Consider the following 21,392-nt stretch of genomic DNA (forward strand, 5'->3'; position numbering starts at 1 on the left):
TTAAGATTAGCCATGCTGAGCTCACGATGAACAACAACAACAACAACAGCAGTTTTTGGAGGTTTGATTTGAACTCTGAGAGGAACAGCATAAGAAATGGAACAGGAAAAGACCTCCGATATCCAGGAATGTTGTAATTGACATATTTGAATCTGAAAACACTGTTTATCCTTGCGGCTAATGCAGGGTAATATACACTGCCAATGCTTCAAACAAACGGGGTAAATGCCACTGCTGAAATTACAGCTTCTGCTCACATTCTTTCAGCTTATCCTTTATTTTTGTAAAAATATTCCTCTTGCCGAACATATATTTTGAGATTAAGAAGTGTCTTTTCTTTCTCAGAGAAAAATATTTCTCAGCCCTCCGTTCTCAAGACAGACGAGTGCTTTAGAAAGAAGACTCCACAGCAGCAAGGAGGAAGGAATGACAGGCAAAGCACTTAGGACCAGGAGATGGCTTCATTCCCTCAATCACTCATCCAAAGATGTTTAATGAGCGCCTACTGTGTGTCAGGCATTGTGCCGGGCAATGGGGATGTCGTGGTCGGTAGTAAGTGAGGAGAGATGAGTTCATTTGTGAGAGGCTTTGACCAGTGGAATCAGAGGAAGGGAGGGCCCAGGGTGGGCCAGGTTCAAAGACATTTTGGAAGTAGAATCTGCAGAACATGATGATCCTTTGGAAACAGGGCAGGGATGTGAATGAGCACGTAATGTCTCCATGGGTTTGTCTTTCCGAAGGTTTAAAATCCTCAAGAATAAGGAACATAGGCATGTGTGGTAATGGTCTCCACGATGGGGAGTATTATGTCAGTGCACCTGCATGTTAACTCTGCTCATGTAGAGGCCATGTCTTCACCACCACAAAGCCTCAAGTCTCTCCTACCCCCTCCCTATTGAGGTGGAATAAAGGTCCATGTGTCTTCTAGTATGGGAACAGAACTAAGTCCTTTGTTCTATTATTTGGCCGTTATTGCCTCAATCATTCGATGAGTATTGATGAAGTGTGTTCTAAGTTTGTACCGGGCTAGGTCTTCTACTACAATCCCCACACTTACAAACCTTGCCAAGCAGTGCCACCTGCAAGCTTTCTGACCTTGGGCGACCTCATCCCTTCACTTCCACTGGTAAAGATGAGCTATGGAAAGAATGTGGAGTACTCCTCAGCACATAGTAGGAATTTAGTGAATATCAGTTCTCTTCATTCACAAGCACTTAATAGGCCAGGTCCTGGAACAAAAGACAAATCAGATGGAAAGAGGCTCATACCACATCCAGGCCTGGCAGAGTGAGAGCAGCTCCTGGAACTGGAATCCCACGTCAGCTTTCAACTTTTTTTCTGCTTTTTCCTTCTTCTCAGGCCTTTTAGGATGTGGGTCTTGTTTTAAAGCTTCTGAAGGAGTGAGCCAAGTGGCGTGTCCTTGCTCTATGGGCTGGGAAGCAATGAGTGATTGCTGAAGAGGCTTTTTTTCAGCAAAGGGCAGAGACAAAAGAGAGAAGAAAGGAAGGGCCCCGTGCTGCGAAGGAATTTTCTCACCTGCTGCTGGTGCTTGCGTTGGTGTCTTCCTCAGTGTGCAGGGGAGGCCCAGAGAGGCACTGCTGCGGGTTCCAGATGTTCCTTGTATTCTCGCTGCCTGGCTCTGTCCTCAACAACTTAGTTCTGGTGTTAGCAGTGAGTCTCAAAGGAACATCTTGCTGAACTGTTCTCCATCTCAACTACATGATCCTGCAGCCCTCAGAATGAAGGATTTCGGTCTATGATTCCAGTGTCCTGGAGTCTTGCTTACTGTCAACTCCATGCGGAGAACCATAGAAAACAGGATAAAGATGGAGACTAGGCCAAGGCAATGAGTCCACAGTGAGTGTGGCAAGTTAGGATGTTCCCACACTGCTATAAAGAAATACATGAAATTAGGTAATTTAGAAAGAAAAGAGGTTTAATTGGCTCATGGCTCTGCAGGCTGTACAGGAAGCAAGGTGCTGGCATCTGCTGGGCTTTTGGGGAGGCCTCAGGAAACTTACAGTCATGGCAGAAGGTGAAGGAGAAGCAGGCAGGTCTTACCTGGCGGGAGCAGGAGCAGGAGAGCGGGGAGCTGCCACACACTTTTAGACAACCAGATCTCGTGAGAGCTCCCTCACTATCACGAGAACAGCACCAGGGACGGTGCTAAACCACTCACGAGAAACCACACCTGTGATCCAGTCACCTCCCACCAGGCCCCACCTCCAACACCAGAGATGGCATTTCAATGTGAGGTTTGGTGGGGACAGACATCCAAACTATAGAAACTGGACAGGATGGCTGGAGCGGCAAGTTTTGGGAGATGAGGGAGGATGTCTGAGGGCCCTGGAGCCCGCTGGAGGGTAGCCATGATTGAGGGGAGCTGAGCAGGGCTCGTGGAGGCGGGGCTTCTGTTGACCCGGATGGAGCGACTGGGCGGGCCCCAGCCCCAGCCATCCCTGCTAGTCTGCTGAACTGTGGGCTGGGGAGTGGTTTTTCTGTTGGGCCACATTAGTGGTATTGAGTTCAAGGCTGAGAGCACAGAAAGAACCCTGAGAAGCCTTTTGTGGGGGCCCATCCCATCCAGGACCTGGGCATGAGAAGCTGTCATATGCATGCCATGATGACCGTTACTGTCAGGACCGAGACATCCTTGCGGTGCCACCCTCCTGGCACAGCACACCTGCCAGTCATTGGGGCTTTGCCCTGGTGTCTTGTTGGGACCTACAGTTCAGGTAAAACATCATTACACAGAAACCACTGCAGAGAAATTTCATAGAGTGCAGTACCCCTCCAGCTCAGTGAACAGTTGGTGTTAGATGATCCTTGGCTAAAATGCTTCGTCTTAATCAGAGAACACCTCGTTCTTAGAAGCTCTGTATAGCAGTTTACTTTGTAAGCTGGAAGGGCCTTAGAGCTGACCTATTGTTGCTGAGTTTTGTGATTTTTCTACTCTGCTATCCTGACTTTGCCTCTTGCCACTTGAAGAATTCCAACCATTCCAGCCAGGAAAACTCACTTCAGCTCCTCGGTTACCAACAGCAAAGACACACATAGAGCTGCCCTCAGATCCCAGAGAAGGAGAAACGTTTGCATGGTGCCCTCTTGTTCTCCTGGGTACAAAGTGTTTCATTTTAATTACTAATTTACCGTAGGAACCCAGGGATTCGTCTATTGCCTCTCTTTGTCTTGTAGATCAGGAATGTGGTTTTAACAGTTTATTTGTTACAACAAAATTCCACTGTAAGAGAACCCGTAGAATTTTTTTTGGTTTTATTTGTAGGGATTTAGACCATATAATGAGTCCCTTTATAAATGGGTTTAGATAACACAGAACTGGAGTAGCTTTTGTCTCCAACAGACTGGAGGAATAATAAAATGTAGTCACTATTAAATTATGTCGTGGACTGAAGTAGATTTTTACCATTAATTGGATCTAGGCCCTCTGACCTTTTCGCAGGAAGCAAACTAAAGGTATAATAATTTTTACAAGGATGAGCTTTCTGCACTTCCGGTAATTTTTTTTTTAGAACACTGAAATAATTTCTGGACATTGAAAGAACTCTGACGTATTGTTCTCGAGATAAACAAAGCTTTGAATTTCAAGGTTGTCACATTTTTCTTTCTCTCTCTCCATACCCTCTGCCCCCACAAAGTTAAGATAATACAGGTAAATGAACTCAAAGATAACCCGCATTCAGGAACAAAAGTCTAATTGAATCACATTTATATTTTTACTGGAAAAGTTTTAAAATGATCTCATTCAGTCTCTTCCCAAGAACATCAAGATAAATAGAAGCAGATTACAACGTTTGGCAAATCTAAATGTATGTATTCAGTGGCATTTTCTTCTTCTGAGATTAAATACTTTTTATAAAACTCAGAAAACTCTGAAACTAAAATATTGAAAGGAGGCTAAAAAAATGGGAAACTCCGGAAGGGCTTTCCAGGTAATACAGGATGGAGAAGCAAGAGGAAGTTGTAGATGGGTGTTACTGTTGATTTCATATTTCAGTTTATTTTTGCTTTTTCCCTTCTGTGTATTTTGCCTGCTCTTCGCCCCACATGTTGGTAGGGCCACTATTGTTCTTACCAGCTCTGCTAAACCCTGTCCGTTGGTTCAAGATTTTTATCATTTTTAAAATGATGCTTACAAGTCAATTGATAGGACGGAACAAATACCGTGGGTGATTCACAGTCTGTCATTAACAGTGTGCTGAAAAGGAAGACTTTTCTGAGTTTAATAATAGGATGACTGGGTCAAATGCTAGGTCCGTAAGAGCTGCTTAGTAAAATTTTTTTTTTTTTTTTTTTTTTTTTGAGATGGAGTTTTGCTCTTGTTGCCCAGGCTGGAGTGCAGTGGCACGATCCCGGCTCACTGCAACCTCCGCCTCCCAGGTTCAAGAAATTCTCCTGCCTCAGCCTCTGGAGTAGTTGGAATTACAGGTGTATGCCACCATTCCCGGGTAATTTTTGTATTTTTAGTGGAGACGGAGTTTCACCATATTGGCCAGGGTGGTTTCGAGCTCCTGATCTCAGGTGATCCACTTGCCTTGGCCTCCCAAAGTGCTGGGATTACAGGCGTGAGCCACCACGCATGGCCTGCTCAGTAAATTTTTAGTGATAGTTTAACATAGCTAAAGACTATACAAAGAACGGAAACTTTCCCAGTACCATAAGCTGCATCCTGCTCTCTGAAGGTGGAGAGGGTGTTGGAACTTCAGTTTGAACCACTTGACAGAACCAATCAGATCAATGTTCAGTTTTTTATAAATTTAAATAAGAAAACCAAATAATTTAACCTTTAGATATGAAATAATTGCCTTGGGATAATAGTATAGAATCTCTCATTTAAGGACTATTGTATGAAAGGTTAGAGCTAATCATTTTGTTTTAGAATTTAATATGCAAAAAGTATGTGTCTCTTGGGCATGTACTTATATCCATGTATTTTATGAAATTATTTCCAAGACATGGATGCATCTTTTTTCTACGCCTTCTTTGTGCAGCTGTGGGAAGATAATTAGCAACATATAGAAAGTATTTTGAAAGTAGAGACGTGACAAGCAATCACTCATACTTCTGCCGAACTGTCCCAGGCTGTTTGTAAGTGGGGTCAACAACATGTTGACGACGTGGTTGAATGCTTTATTTGAAGTAAAGATGTGTGATCTTTGAATGAAGTTATTAATGATGTGACAGAAATCTTGAAAACCTCTCATTTCAATGGGAAACGACAGTCAAAGCCTTGTACTAACAAGTCAGCTGCCAGGACGCAGCTTGGAGCACAAGATGCTGTGCCTGTGGAGGTTGGCTGCACCAATATGAAGCAGGAGAAGCACGAACGCTGCGAATCTCTGTCTTTCTGCCTAGAACCTCATCAGGGCAATGTAGTACATGGCTAATGGTTTTCCTAATTAAGTTAGAACTTTCTTTTTCTAGTTTTGTACTGAATCAGTATAGATATGATTGTGCTAGAGAAGGAACAAAAGATTTCATTTCATGCTAAGTCTTGTTCTCACCACTCCCATAGTACAGGGGACCTGATGGAGAAAGGGTAGGCGCGGAGGTGTGGGCCAGGCCGAGGGGACTAGGCAAAGCTGGGGGACCTAGCAGAGTCCCCAAAGGTTGGAGGGTGGCACAAAGAGCAAATGACCATTTATTCCTGAAATTCCAGTATTCTTAAATAGTATTCTAGGCCCCACATCTCCCGTCAAGAAAAACATTTCAGGTGGACTGAAAATGAGGGAACCACTCCCTTAAAACAAAGAGAAAGTCTCCTCCCAGGAAGTGATGTGGAAGCTCCATCCACCAAGTCGTGGGTGGCAGCTGGACAGTGAACGGTGACTGACCCGTTAGTCCCGGGGTCACTGCAGGAGGAACGGATGCTCCTCCCTCTTCTCCTTCAGCTCTCTCGGCCACGGTGTCACTGAGAGGGACTGTCCTTATGTTATTACATAATCAGATCATGCAGGTAATAGGAGCTCTGATCCTTTTAGAAATAATTTGAGGGGAATGTTTTTAGGAGAGGATTGGAACAAACGCTTCTTTCTAGTTTACTGCACAGAAACCATTTGCAGCTTAATGAACCCCGATCGATCGCGAACCATCACATCAGGGTAACCGTCCTCATTTTCTCTGTTTTCAGATTTATTTTGGTTACTCAGATATCTACCTCTGCTCCTCAGAGCTAGTGAACTGATACTGTATTTTTCATCAATTTAGGACAATGCATGAGAAAACAAAATACTGGCTTTTCCGCACCCGCCCACTTCTCTGATTCACATCCAGAAACAATTCACTTCTGAGCAAAAAGGCCCCGCTCCTCTGTCATTTTTTGCAGCACACTGTGCTCCCTGAAGCTGTAGGTATGTCCCCTGTTGTTGATGGGATAGCCCCATCTATGTTTATGCTGTTTAATTGTGTGAGTTCCCCTGTAATCTGTAAGAAGAGAGCCGCCTGTCCCGGGCCGTGAAACGCCTGAGACAGCCGATCGTTATGCTCCGGTTCAGACTGTTAACGCTGTAAAAACAACAATCTCGGTTTGAAGGGAGATCAGCGGAGCTTATTCTGATTAAAAGGAAGCAAAGTATTTTAAGTGGCTGGTGGGTGAGGGGAAGTCAGGTACAGCCGCGGTATCTGATAGGTGGGGTCTTAGCCGGTGTTGACAGCTGAGGTTTAGGAGAAAATGCTGGGAGTAAAGAATGCCATTCTCTTCCCAAACATCCAACTATTTGTTTGAATATTATCGGCATTTTCAAGAGGGGTTTTCAAACACATGCAGAGCTTCAAATATGTAGTCCTTCAGTTCAGCTTTTTGAAGCCTTGGGAAATCCAGTGTAGCAACCACAGTTGGACATTTTATTACAAAAATAACCTGCAAGTAAAATGTAGAGTGAAGGCGTTTTTCCCACTAACTTTTACAACTATGTTTTAATGTTAAATTTGTTAAAGACTCTTTAGTACACACACATATACACACATATGTATTCACTAATGTGCTTGTAATCTAGAAATCGTGACCTTGTAATTTATCACAAACAGGGTAAATAGGTGCCATTTATAAAAGCCATTTTATGCTTAGCTAATTATGTTTTCCTCTGCTTGATACACACATCATATGGATTTTTTTTTTAACAACATTACCTGGACATAAAGGGAAACAATCTGCATACACAGATTTTGAGTTTTAGAAAAACCTAATATTTCAGAGAAAAGATTCCTCTCCTTTCATAATCAAGCTGGATGTAGGCCTCATTCACTCACTCACTCACTCAGCAGGTACAAGAGGTGGACACAGAGCACCTGCTGTGTGCCAGGCACTGTTTGGTGTTTGGGAAATGTTAAACATACAGAGATCAAATCTGAGCTTTAATAGAAATCACATTCTCATTTGAGGAGACAGATAGTAAATAAGTGAGTAAGTTCCATGTCCATTAAGTCAGCCAGCCATGAGTGCTGTGGAGAGAGACCGAGGCAGGGCATGCTGGGTGGGGTGGGGGCCAGGGGTGGGGGCCGAGGGTGACCTGGGCCTCGCTGGGCAGAGGCTGCAGGAGCGTGCGCATCCCCCGGCTCTGGGGAGATGTGCCTGCCGGGTGGCTGCAGGTGCTGTGGGGAGAGGCCCACGTGGCGGGGACAGAGGGAGCAGAATGTGCCCTTGGCCCAGGCCAATGGGCAGTGTCGTGAGCACAGAACCGTGGTGAGAAGGAGCCCTGAGGGTCGTGCCCAGCAGAGACGGGACTGATCTGAGCTTGAAAATCATGCTCTGGCTTCTCTCTCTCTTTTATTGTTGTAAAATATGCACTATGTAAAATTTACCATTGTAATTGTGCAGCAGCATCAAGTACATTCATACTGTTGTGCAACCATCACCCCATTGTCTCTAGAACTTTCTCATCTTCCCAAACTGAAACTCTGTCCCCATCAAATTATTCACTCCCAATCCTCCTGCCAGCCCCTGGCACCCACCGTTCCACTTTCTGTGTCTGTGAATTTGATGACTCAGGGGACCACATATGAGTGGATCAGACAGTGTGTGTCATTTGGTGACTGACTTCCTTCACTGAGCATCGTGTCTTCAGGGTTCATACCCACTGTGGTGTGCGCCAGGATTTCCTTCCTTTCTAAGGCTGAAGAATATTCCCCTGTCTAGATGGACCACATCTGGTTTGTCCCTTCATCTGTTGATGGACACTTAAGTGGCATCTGCCTTTCGTCTGTTGACAATAACGTTGCCACAGACCTGTTTGAGTCCCGGCTTTCCCTTCCTTGGATGCACACTCAGAAGTGGAAATGCTGGGTCCTGTGGTGACTCCGTGTGACATTTTGAAGGATTGTCACACCCTTTTCCACAGTGTTGCACTATTTTATATTCCTGCCAGCTGTGCATAAGGGGTTGGGTATCTCCACATCCTCACCGATGCTTATTTTCTATGTTTTTTTTTTGTTGTTGTTGTTTGTTTTGTGTGTGTGTGTGTGTGTGTGTGTGTGTGTGTGTGTGTGTGTGTGTGTTTATAAACTGGCTTCTCTTTGGGACAAGATTGTAGGGCCAAGGGCTAGAGCAGGAGGAGCCGTCCAGGTGGGAGCAGAGATGCTGAGTGGCGGTGGTGTCCTGGGATGGTGGGAGGTGGGGCACAGGCATTGCTGCTTGGTTAAACGTTGGGTTGAGAGAAAGGGAAACACCTGGGAGGGGCCCAGTGTTTTTGGCCTGAACAACAGATAGGAAGGTATTTCCTCTGCTGTGAGGGATGTGGAAAGAGCAGCTGGGGACAGGAGCACCAGAGGGCTTGAGGTGGATGTGTTACGTCTGAGATGCTCTTTGGCTGTGGATGTGGCGGGGATGGGTTGGGGCTGAGTGGCAGGTGGACAGGTGAGACTGGGCTCCGAAGGAAGTTTCCACTGCACATACAAATGCAGTCTACTGTGAACTGCCTTCATCTGGCTACAAGACGAGGAAAGGGGTCTGCTGTGACCTGTGTATCTCTGGTCACATCCTGACCCAGCTAACAGAATGACACACAGAAAGCACGTGATGGGATGCAGCAAGGGAAGGTGAGAACAGCCACTCAGCAGCAGCGTTAGAAAAGGCTCCTCCTTGGAAGGGCTGTGGCATTTGTCGTCTTGTCCTCCTCTGTCCTCTGCACCTCTCGGTCTTTCCTCTGTCCTTTGAGCCTCCCTCCTTTCCCCCAATCTCCCCTCTTCCCCCAGGTGACACCTGAATCCTGAGGGCCAAGGTCTTCCTCTTGTAGGTCTCACAGAAACCTTTTCTTCTCAGATTGCAGTGATTTCCATTTCAAATCCCAAGCTGAAGCCAGGAGCCACCGATTCTTAATTATGGAAAGTCTTATGCAAACCTGACGAATGTTCATGTCTTCCCGTCAGGCCTGTGTTTATGGTCCGATCGCTCTCCGGGTGTCAGCCATGTGAGAACGAGAAGAACATGGTGCAGGCCACACGCGGCACCTACCCATGTGATTTCCTGGCTGGAGCTCTCCCTGGAGCTGGAGAAGTCCCCAGTCCCCCATGCGTCCCCCCAGTGTCTCCTTTCTGGGCCTCACTTCTGCTGTCTCCCTGCATGAGATGATGTCATGATCACCGATTCTTCCCACCTCTTCCCCCTGCTCCTGCCACCACTGAGGTTCTTCCCAGGTTTCCAGGGCACTCCAAGACCTGCCCCCTCTGTAAGATCCTTTCTCATCATCACAGCCTGGATTCTTTCCCACTTCTCTGAAATCTCAAAGCTTTTTTGTTTCAAGCCATCTGATCATGTTAATCATGTTGTTTTGTGGGAAGGTCTTGCTCTTCCACTCTGCCAGGCGGAGCTTCTGAGGATAGACGTCATGTCTGTGATCCATTTGGTCTCCTGCTGGTTTTCTGGCCCCGTGGTGGGCAGATCAGAACAGGCTCCACCAGTATTGCTGAAGGAGAGACAGAGCCTACCCTGTATACACCTTATATATGAGGGTGTCTCACGGTTTCTTCCACATACATTGATGGCTTCTTGTAGGGCATTACATGGTAAAAATAACAGAAGCAAGATTACCCCGAAAGATGGCCCATCGTTTTTGGTGACTGTGGTCATCTTTCTGCCAATAGTTCAGTCTGATGTCGGTACAGTGTCTGGATGTGAAAACAGAGAGCTCCTTGCGGGAGGCGTTAACCTGGCCCTGTGCTCACATGGAGATCTGGCCATGAACTAGAGCTAGGACGGGTCTGTGCACTTTGGAAGGCAGCAGAACTGGTCCCGTCCTACTCTTGAATTTTCACCAGGATCAAATGTTTGGGAACATGGGACGTTGGTGTGTTGGAGGAATGTGTGTCTTTGGTTGGCCCAAGCACTGGAGAGCTGTGTCTCAGAAGCCCGGCGCCTGCTCCAGATGTTTGGGGGAGACCGCGTAGTAGAAGGGCAGGGAGCAGCACCTCTCAACACGGCACCGGGTGTGCGTCTCCATCTCAGGCCACACAAGGCCACTGCAGTGCAGCACCCGGATCTCCCTTCAGGAAAAAGGATTAATTCCTCCAGCTTCCGGGAATGTTGCCAGCAGACAGCACTCACCGTGGGCATTCCCTGGGACCCGCTTCAGGTGAGTGGACAGACCTGCCAAAGTGCACGTCTCCTCAGAGAAACCCACATTCAGTGACGGAGAGAAGCAGGTGTGCAAAGGCCTGGTCTCTCGCCCCGCGAGGGAGAATGCCGACGGTTGTGGGGTCGGTGGAGGCCTCCCTGAAACTGCAGCTCTGCTCTCCTCCTCCCCGCAGGCTGAGATTCCGCAGGCCGTCCTGGCACACTCCCGGTATGCCAGCCTCCTGTGCAGGGTTTTTCTCTTGTGGAACCCACGAGGACAGCCCCAAGGCATCTTGGCCGTTCACCCCCCAACGGCACCTTGCATTCGCCTTCGTGAGTTCCATCAACACCACCTTGGCCTTCAAGCCTGCCCTCCCCCAGGAGTAAGCATGGGGTGCTCGGATGGAGTTCATCGGTAAATCACCCTGGATGCTGAAATTCATCTAAATTAAGTAACGTGCACACAAAACCAGGTCTCACTGGGGCCTTGCACATGTGCACATGTGTTGTGAGTCCTCTGGGTTCGAGATGATGCCAAACATGTTTAACACTCCCCTCGCGCACCCTACACTGCCGCATCTGACCGTCTCTTCCCGTGCCTGTCGGGGCAGTGGGTGAGCTGGCAGCCCACTTTTTGTGTCCTGTGAACTCTGTGGCCCCTTGTTGTAGCATCCCTGTCTTGCGTGGCTCCATCTGCAGCATCTGATCATCTGTCTGTTGGGAGATGCTCTCAGGGCACCCTAACCGTGTGGTGGGTCCCATCGTGGTAGCTGGTGTCTTACCCCTTTCCATTGTTTTTATTCTCAAAGACCTAGCTCAGGGCTTTTGCCTTTCCTATTTGATCTGATGCCGTTTAATCAGCTAGAAGTCTTTTCCCTTTAAATTGATGAGCAGATTTCTTCATGGAGTTTTGTTACACTATGAGTTCCTTGCAGGCAGAGCCTGTGTTTTGTATACCCGAGCATGTCCCTGGGCATCTGACTTTCTGCTTAGTCCATAGCAGGCGCTCACACCTGCTTCCTGAAAGAGTAAGAGAATGCTGCCGAGGTCAGACTGCACCAAAACTCCCAGCCTGAGCGTGGCAGGTAGAAATGCTTTCTGTGGTTACCAAGGCAGGTTAATGTTCGGTAAGAATTCCTTTCAAACGCCTTCCAGTCTCCTGGAAATTCTATACACGAACAGTAACCTGCCAGGGATCGAATTGCAAGCCAAAAGTCGTCCTATGAGGGTGAATAGAGTTCTCAAAGTTTTATTTAGAACCTCCCTTTACAAAGCTATTTTTTTTTTTCCTAAGTGAGAAACAAAACCAGAATTCTAACTCCAAGTTAAACCTAAGCAAACAGTGGTGAACACAATGGATTATGGAGCTGTAACCGGAGCTGGGCCCAACCCTGAGCAAATGGTGCAGCCAGCGAAGTGTGTCTTTGATGCCCTCTCCCCTCTGTGGGCTCCACCTGCACCCTGATCCGGGCTCCCTCACAGGCATCTCCATGAACTTCAAAGCTGGAACTCCACCCACAGCTGAGCTGCACCCAGACAGAGATGCCGGCGGAGCTTTCTAAGGAACCCAAATTAGCAGCTCATGGACGCAGCGTTAATTTGCTCTTGCTGCTGGCTGACTTTGAACTCAGTATCTCGGTTTTCTCTCTGTGTCACTGGCTTTGAACTTCAATGCTTCGGTGCCTGCGTTCTCTCTTTATAACTGACTGCGCCCCGGGACCTCAGAGGGCCCCATGAACCCAACCACCACCTGCCTGGACTGAGCCTGCCTCTGCTGCTCAAATCCTCACCTGCCTCAGCACCCCGAGACGGACACCTCGGACCCCGCGTGGGTTAGAGACACTTATTGGCAGTCCTCATGCACTTCTGTGACCTTGGAGGGCTCTTTTGGTTTAAGACTGAAGCCCAGGACTGAGCAAAAGGAGATGGGGCTGAGAAAATGGGGTCATCCTGTGTCTGTCCTGGGATTCCGGGCTTTTCTGTCCATTAATTCACCAAAGGAGGAAACTTAGCTCCCTGATCGTTCAAAACACATGTGCCTTTTCCCTTCAACTCCTCATTTTCTTTTCCTGACCAACCTCCAGTTGTCGGATAAACAAATCAGTGTGACTTGCCAGTAGTGACAGACCCTTTTGTAATGTGAATGCTTCCAAAGTAGTGGGTGCATTTCCAGAGGGTGTCCCTTTATCCACCCAGGTCTCATTTTCACAGGGACTTCAGAGCAGAAAATAATTTTGGTGACTTTTAGTTCTTTTCAAACAATAGACGCACAGCTGGCTACCTATTCTGCCTATGTAAGGTGGGCATCCAGAACTCAGTAGAAATGGGGGCTGAGGAACACACACTTGGAGAGCTTTAATCACGAAATAAGAAAAATAAACACAACTGCAACTTGCAAAAGAAATAAAAACGAACAGCTACCTAGATTTTCCCCTGCTAATCCCACACATTTTATGATTTGAAAACCAAGATATAACCGGCATCCCAGAATTCTTGAGCTAGACCTGGCTCCACCCCCTCATTTTAAAGATGAGGAAACTGAGGTGCTGAAGGGTTAAACGCCCAAGGTCAGGGTTTGTGGCAGTGGGTGGCAGGCAGGACCAGGTGCTGCCGGTTTCTGGCCATAACTCCAGGGCTCTCCAGGGGCAGAACAGGGCGGCGAGGCTTTGTCAGGCGGTGCTGCAGCTGTCCATAGCCCACTCTAATCTCGGTTCCGCTTCTCCCACAGGGACTCCTACTCCTGACATGTGGCCACTAGAATGTAGCCCATGCGAGGGTGGGTTATTTGTTTTGTCCACTGATGGATCCCGGTGCCTGGACTCATGCCTGCCACAAGTGTGTTGGGAGAACATCTGGGGGTCTCTGAATTCATCCTGTGTCCTCCTGACTCCATGGCTTCAGATGGGCTAACTCCTCATCCTTTCCACCTCTTCGGAACCTATTCCCTTCTTGAAGCTTCAGCTCAAATGCCTTTTTGTGCAATCATCATTCTGAAATGTTTCCTCCTCTCCCTCTGGATTCCAGTGGCATCCCTGTGCATGGTGATTTGAAGTTGCCTTATTCTGTCACCATATGATAGGCACTCAGAAACATGTCTCTAATCATGTACCTAAGATGCTGCCCATTGACACCTGTTCTTTGGTTGATTGGCCCCTGTCAAGGAAGAGTTGCCCTGTTCATTGGTTGACTGGCTTTGTCAACGAAGAGTTGCCCTGTTCATTGGTTGATTGGCCTTGTCAAGGAACAGTTGCCCTGTTCATTGGTTGATTGACTTTGTCAAGGAAGAGTTGCCCTGTTCATTGTTTGATTGGCCCCTGTCAAGGAAGAGTTGCCCTGTTCATTGGTTGATTGGCCTTGTCAAGGAAGAGTTGCCCTGTTCATTGGTTGATTGGCCTTGTCAAGGAAGAGTTGCTCTGTTCATTGTTTGATTGGTCCCTGTCAAGGAAGAGTTGCCCTGTTCATTGGTTGATTGGCCTTGTCAAGGAACAGTTGCCCTGTTCATTGGTTGACTGGCTTTGTCAAGGAAGAGTTGCCCTGTTCATTGGTTGATTGGCTTTGTCAAGGAAGAGTTGCCCTGTTCATTGTTTGATTGGTCCCTGTCAAGGAAGAGTTGCCCTGTTCATTGGTTGATTGGCCTTGTCAAGGAACAGTTGCCCTGTTCATTGGTTGACTGGCTTTGTCAAGGAAGAGTTGCCCTGTTCATTGGTTGATTGGCTTTGTCAAGGAAGAGTTGCCCTGTTCATTGGTTGATTGGCCTTGTCAAGGAAGAGTTGCCCTGTTCATTGGTTGATTGGCTTTGTCAAGGAAGAGTTTCCCTGTTCATTGATTGATTGGCTTTGTCAAGGAACAGTTGCCCTGTTCATTGGTTGATGGGCCTTGTCAAGGAAGAGTTGCACAAGTTCCTTTCTCTGGAGGCCCTTAGGGTTTTGCTTCAAGGGTGGAGGTGGTGAGTCTCTGGGTCTCATGGAATAGACACTTTGCCTGACAGGGGCAAGTGCTGGAGGAGAGACCCGACAGCAGCTGTGGTGGAAACTCATGATAGGCAGGGAGGACTACTTCTGTTCCTGAAGGGAAGATAGGACAACTTTCAAGGCAGTAATTCAAGGCAGTTTCAAGGCTGGGTGCTGGCAGAGTCTCAGCATTTTTGGGCTATGGCAATCAGCCCCATGCCAAAAAGGACATAGTTTAAAAGAGTCAGAATATGGATCTCAAAGAACTGAGAAGAGCAGAACTGCCACGCTCCGGACGACTGGGCTGGGGGTGGGTGCAGGAGAGGGAGTGAAGCCACCGGAGTTGAGGGTGGGACGATTTGGGATGGTGAGCTGGCCAGGTTATTCTATTAAGAGTTTTCTGATTCTTCTATATTTATTAGTATTTTAATTTCAATCCTGATGACTTTTGTCAGTCCAGTGACTCCTAGTGATCAAAAGCACTTGAAAATCATGGGTCTTCAGATGGAAACCTCAGAGCACACAGACATTTTCCATGCAGTGTCTTTATTTTTATTCTTTATTTCCATGGTCATCGCAGAAATTCCTGAGTGGATGGTCAGTGGCTCTGCCGGACCGAGGGCTTTGAAAAATGGCTCCATCTGCCTCCTTAAAGCCCAGGGCCACAGTTTGCCCCATGGAACTTACAGCCAAAGGTAACGCCCAGGAGGTTCCCTCGCTTTTGCTGAGGAGGCCGTGGCTGCGGAGGGCCAGTGTCTTGTCAGAGACCTCATCTCTTCTCACTGGTACTGGCGACTTCCTCCTGAGGTCCGGCTCTCCTCCTGTGTGGGCTCCTCTCCGGCCCTTTCTTCCTCTGCCCTCCCCGCCCGATGCTGCCCCGAGAGCTTGGCCCTGGACTGTGGCACACCCAGCCCCGTCCCTTCTGTCCACTGCAGACCTTCCTCGGGCTTCCGGTTGGGAATGCTCCCCTCTTCCTGTCTGAAGCTTTGTCATCTCGGAAGGTCCAGCTGGTGTCATTCTCCCCGGCATATGTTTGCTTATTTTTCACTTTACCCCATACAGGTTTAGAGCACTAATAACTCCTATTCCGCCCATCATCAGTGGCACACCCTGAATTATTCCTAGACTCTTAGCTGAAACATCTCCGTCCTAAGGGCAGGGGCTGCACCTTCTTTTGAATCCTGGTCATGTCTATTCAGTCAATACCTGACTGATACTTCAGAGTGAGCTGCCTAAAGTAACAGCTGAATTTTCTCTGTGAAATATAAGATCATAACTCATAACTCATATGCTCATGCAAAAGATGGGCCTTGTGGGAAACATGCTTATCTCTACTCCAGAGGCCTGCGTCCTTTCTGCAGTGGGATTCAGGGAGCCCCAGGGCTCTGCGTGGCTCCTGCAGTCTTGTTGTTATTATTATTATTATTATTATTATTATTATTATTATTAAAGAGTTTTGCTCTTGTCACCCAGGCTGAAGTGCAGTGGTGCAATCTTGGCTCACTGCAACCTCCACCTACCAGGTTCAAGCAATTCTCCTGCCTCAGCCTCCCAAGTAGCTGAGATTACAGGCACCCACCACCATGCCTGGATAATTTTTGTATTTTTAGTAGAGATGGGGTTTCGCCGTGTTGGCCAGGCTGGTCTCAAACTCCTGACCTCAGGTGATCCACCCACCTCGGCCTCCCAAAGTGCTAGGATTACAGGCATGAGCCACCACGCCCAGCCAGTCTTGTCCTTATTCTTAAAAGGATTGCCTTTCAGGACTCAGCCATTTCCCTCTGTCCCCTCTTCCCATGCCTGTCAGGGGCAGTGGGTGAGCTGGCGGCCCACTTTTCATGTCCTGTGAACTCTGTGGACCCTTGTCCCAGTGTCCCTGTCTTGTGTGGCTCCAGCCTCTCAGCCGCCACAGTCCATTGCTATGTGGTTTTGTGACATGGAAACACGTATCCATTAAACATGGAATTGAGAGCATTAAGCCATTGAAGCTAATAACACATTGCACTTAAGCGCCTCGAAATTCACCCATAAACTTGGGAAGGCTTCGCAGTCCTCACCTGGAATCGAAAGCTAGGATATGTTGCAAAGGCTTTGATGCAGGAGTGGAGTCAGAAGCCGCCAGATTTGTTAATAATTAGGCAAGAGAGCCACGTTCTCGACGTGGACTCGTTCCAGGCAGCAATGACATCTTACTTCCGGGTGCCATGCGTTTAAAGGCCCTTCCTCAGTTCCGAGTTAGCCCTCAGTACAGTCTGCTGAGGTGGGCAGGGCGGCTGGGACAGGTCTCACTTTATCAGTATGCAAAACACAAGCGAGAGAGAGAAATGTGCTTTTCCCAAGGTAAGTCCCTGGGGCTCTGGCCACGAGCATGGCTCATGTGAGACACTTCGTGGGTGCCATCCCAGGAAACCTGACCCCACCCCACTCTTTCAGCCAGCAGGACAGAGCCCTCACCCTGGGCCAGGTGTGGTGTTTAAGAGTGAGACAGTCAAAACAAATCTCATCTCCCAAATTTGGAGGAGTCCTCTTCTCGCCCCTAATGGCACGTGTGCAAATCCGTGCTGCGTACGTGCTGTGTTCTCCCTTCCAGACAGACACCCTTCTAGGATTAGCCTCTCTGGGTTCCCACTGTAAACCTTGGAACTGTGTTATTGCTGTTGTCATTCTCCCTTGGCATCCAAAACACTTCACATACGTTCACATTTTGCCCCCACGCATGCCCATGCACATAGAAAACTCTACCGAAGTCACAGCTGCACCTCACACTGAGAAAGTTCTGCTAGTTTCCATAACCCTAGAAGAGCTACTTTTACACTTTTATGAAGGGATTGCACAATATTATAAGCCGTAATTACTTTTAGTAATTTAACCATCCCTGATCGAGATCAGCAACGTCAACGCAATGCTCTCAGACTGCTCAGTTTCCCCAAATGGACTTTTAAAATATTTGGCTGAATCTTTAAGGGGCTTGCCAAGACTGAATGCCGTTCACTCCATTGCACAGCACTTTAATGTGACCAAAACTACATCAGATCAAAAGCTGAAGGCTTTCTTCCTTCATGTTTATTTGATAATTGTGAGCCATTAAAAAGATGGATTTGCTGTAAGCCTCTGAGCCCGTAAGCATTTCACCAGCCTTCCCTTCGCTGCACTGTGGGTGACAGGAGCAGTGCACCGGTGTGGAGGCCACGGAGGCACAGGCTCATTGTGTTGAGGTGTGTTTCAGCTTTCCTGGTTGAATTTCACTTTGACAAGGAATATGGAAGCAGTTAAGACCTGAAAGCTCTGAGCTTCAGAATGTTGTTCTAAGCAGTCGTGAGCTTGCTCTCTGCCCTTGGGAAAGTTACTGATCCTTGTAGAGCCTCAATTTCCTCATCTGTGCAAGGGTGATATAGCTATGACCCACCCCATGGGGTTTGTGAAAAACCACAAGATAGCATCTAAAACAGCATTTGGGAAAACAAAGCATTCACGAAATGTGAGGATTACAATGAAGTGAAATCATGCATGTGTTTAATTTACGTCAGTTCGACTCTATTGCTCTGGGAGAGGCACCATTCAAACAGAGCCCAGGTTCCACCTGCCGTTTGCCATCGGCTCACTACTGGAGTTGGTCCCGTGGCTGGTGGTACAGACCCAGAGACCTCGGGGGGTCAGTGCCCTCGTGCCTTTGACAACAAGAGTGTCCCATGGAGTCACCTGCAGTGCTCAGAGACACCTGTTGCCCTATATGCACGACTCCCCACATGCATATCAACCACTCTGTCTACCCACTTCTGCATCAGTGATTTGTGGAGTTTTGGGGACATTGTCATTTTCAACACCTCCATCTTATTTATTTGCTCACAGTTGACTCAGCTCTTCTGACCGTTTCCAGACCCAAGGGTTCTGGATTGCTGGGGCTCGTGTTAGAATTTCTGAAACGTGTTTCATAGACCCAGTAAGGAGTTCGGAGTCACAGTCAGCAAGACAGTGCGGCACCTCCAGACAGAGCCTGACTCATGAGTAAAGAAAATCACCAGGCAATCCCTTCTCGAGTCTCCTTTACCTGCTCAATGGAATTCCTTATACAGACATAAAAAGTTCGATCCAGCCCTGAGTCTCAACACAGGGGATTAGGGCACAAGCGAAACAGAAACTCCAAAGTCATGAGAGGGAAGAAAAGGCCTTGGAAGGAATTAGATTCTTCTTTTTTTTTTTTTTTTTGAGACGGAGTCTCCCTCTGTCGCCCAGGCTGGAGTGCAGTGGCCGGATCTCAGCTCACTGCAAGCTCCGCCTCCCGGGTTCATGCCATTCTCCTGCCTCAGCCTCCCGAGTAGCTGGGACTACAGGCGTCCACCACCTCGCCCGGCTAGATTTTTGTATTTTTTTTTTTTTTTTAGTGGAGACGGGGTTTCACCGTGTTAGCCAGGATGGTCTCGATCTCCTGACCTCGTGATCCGCCCGTCTCGGCCTCCCAAAGTGCTGGGATTACAGGCTTGAGCCACCTCGCCCGGCTAGATTCTTCTTTTTTAAGCATTGAAATAACTGTCATGAAGAAACCAGAACTTGTAGAACTTCTTCACAACCATTTTATGAAAGAATTGGTATGGGCTGAAGCAATTTTTTCGGGGGCTCCTAAGCTCCAAAGGTCTTTATCTCCCCTTGACTTAGTGCCACGCTTATAAATGTGTCGGCTGGGCATGGTGGCGCGCACCTGTAATCCCAGCACTTTGGGAGGCTGAGGCGGGCGGATCACCTGAGGTCAGGAGTTCGAGACCAGCCTGACCAATGTGGTGAAATCCCATCTCTACTAGAAATACAAAAATTAGCCGGGCATGGTGGCGTGGCTCAGGCCTGTAATCCCAGCTACTCGGGAAGCTGAGGCACGAGAATCACTTGAACCTGGGAGGCAGAGGTTGCAGTGAGCTGAGATTGTGCCATTGCACTCCAGCCTGGGAGACAAGAGCGAAATTCTATCTCAAAAAAAAAAAAAAAAAAAAAAGAAAAGAAAAGAAAAGAAAGAAAGAAGTGTCAGTGATACTCCCTGCAGCTATGGACATGGAAGACAAACATTCGTGAACACTTGGCACTTGGGTGATGGTGGCTTAGATGTTTTCACCCTGACAGCACATACAATGTTAGAAGGTGGAGGGGAGGGGGTTTAAAAGGGTGCTATGGATATGAAAACAGTGAAAAGAAAAATCGGTGCTGCAGAGGAAAGCCAGCCTACCAGACACCCCTGTGGCCGCCTCACCTCTGTTCCCACAGACACTTTTGCTTCGTGTCCTTTGAACACTGAGGGGAGGAACGCATTCTGCACATACAAGTTTAAGGACCTGCATAGGATAAGCAAGAATATGGGAGAGTTTTTCATGCTGTGCAAATTAATGATATGCTTCCTAGAATCACAAGAAGTTGAAGAACTAAAATGAAAATAGTCGCCTGTGTTTGAGTGCATTCTTGCCTCCAAAAAATGACCATCTGTTGCTAAATACATAATTAACACATCTGAACCACTAGGATAACCATAGTATACTGCATAATAGATAAATAATTCATATTCTTATGACTTATAGACAATTAGCATTTTAACAAAGTCTTGGCATCTGTGGGAGACCCACAAAATATGGAAAAGGAAGACATTTTCCTAATAGTGTGAGCTTATTCATTTTTTAGTTAGGTAAGTTGATAATGAAAAACTAATTACCATCTTAACTCTACTAGTTCACGGAGTCAACTGAAAGTCCTGAGAACCACCTTCCAGCGGACAGCAAAGTAAAGTGGGCACATTTTGTCGTCTTCCTCCAGATCAGGGAATTAAGTAGATCACAACTCAGTCCTTTTGTAGTCTGGACAAATGTCCCCCCACATCGGGAATGCCTGAATGCAAGGCTGGTTGTCAGCCCTTTGGAGAATGATCTGAGATGCCCAGGATTCATCCCACAGTTCCGATTGCCTCACTCAAGATTTCCACCAGGCAGGAGAAGCCCCGTGGCCCCTATAATATGTGCAGGCTTCCCACCTGCGCGTATTATAGACAAATATGTTTGTTTTCCCACTGCAGCCCGTGGCACAGGGTGCTTTGGCATCGTGCAAGCTAAATGCACTAAAAAGAAATCATCTCCACAACCGAAAGTAGCAGTTTATCACTGCTACAGTGATAAACAGCGTTTAATATGAAACATATCTGGAGACTTACGTAAAATCAACCAACATATCGTCAATGCTCCCTTGTTCTCCTTTCTTCACATTTTTCTTTTTGCAGGGTGTGCACTCAGTAAAGGACGATTTTCTTCTGGGGGCGTTTGGATGATGTTCACAGCAATCATCTCTCACGTTTTCAGCTCTCACCTCTGACCCGAGCAGGCTGCTCTCCCTCCATTTCCAGGAAACCATGTATATTTTTTCCCCACGTTGAAACTTTCTCTTGTTTCTCTTGGCCAAATGGCCCATCCTCTACCCTCTGACTCTCCAACCCTTAGGAAGTTGCTCGGCTGCTCTGGGAGTGCCTCTTTTCCATCCCCAGATCACGTATTTCTTCCTTCTACAGGTGACTGTGATCATTTTTATGATGACTTTGCTCTGGTATGTAGTAGCTTTCTGTACCCATATCTTTCCCTGACTGTAATTTAAGCTTCTGAAGATCAGGGAATTTGGTTTCTGTGTCTCATTGGGTGTTCAGCAGGGTGCTGTGCACACAGTTAAGGCTGAAAAATGTTTACTGAATGGTTGGTTTCTACAAGTATCTACCAAGACGTATTTAGTGATATATGCTAGGAACAGATATCTTAAGGGAACCTGTATTCATGCCTGTGTTTTTCTAATTTTAACCAAAGTCTCTCTCTCACTATCTCTTACGCACACACACACCCCCCCTGCACCTGAGTGTATCACTG

The 21,392-nt window shown here is 47.4% G+C and overlaps 1 long non-coding RNA gene across 3 annotated transcripts in view; it reads left to right on the forward strand.

Moving 5' to 3' along the window:
• LOC105474968 (uncharacterized) overlaps positions 1-21,392 on the forward strand; it is a 244,328-nt gene that overhangs the window by 170,857 nt on the left and 52,079 nt on the right. The window contains exon 6 of one of the 3 annotated variants that reach the window (XR_011621816.1): positions 11,859-18,857. The exons of 1 other annotated variant lie outside the window; for it this stretch is intronic. This is a non-coding gene — a long non-coding RNA (uncharacterized lncRNA). Of the gene's footprint in view, positions 1-345; positions 7,473-11,858; positions 18,858-21,392 lie in introns of those variants that run through there. One more of the 3 variants, XR_011621813.1, reaches the window with a different exon arrangement.

Source organism: Macaca nemestrina, chromosome 4, assembly GCF_043159975.1.
Source record: "Macaca nemestrina isolate mMacNem1 chromosome 4, mMacNem.hap1, whole genome shotgun sequence".
Classification (NCBI taxonomy): domain Eukaryota; kingdom Metazoa; phylum Chordata; class Mammalia; order Primates; family Cercopithecidae; genus Macaca; species Macaca nemestrina.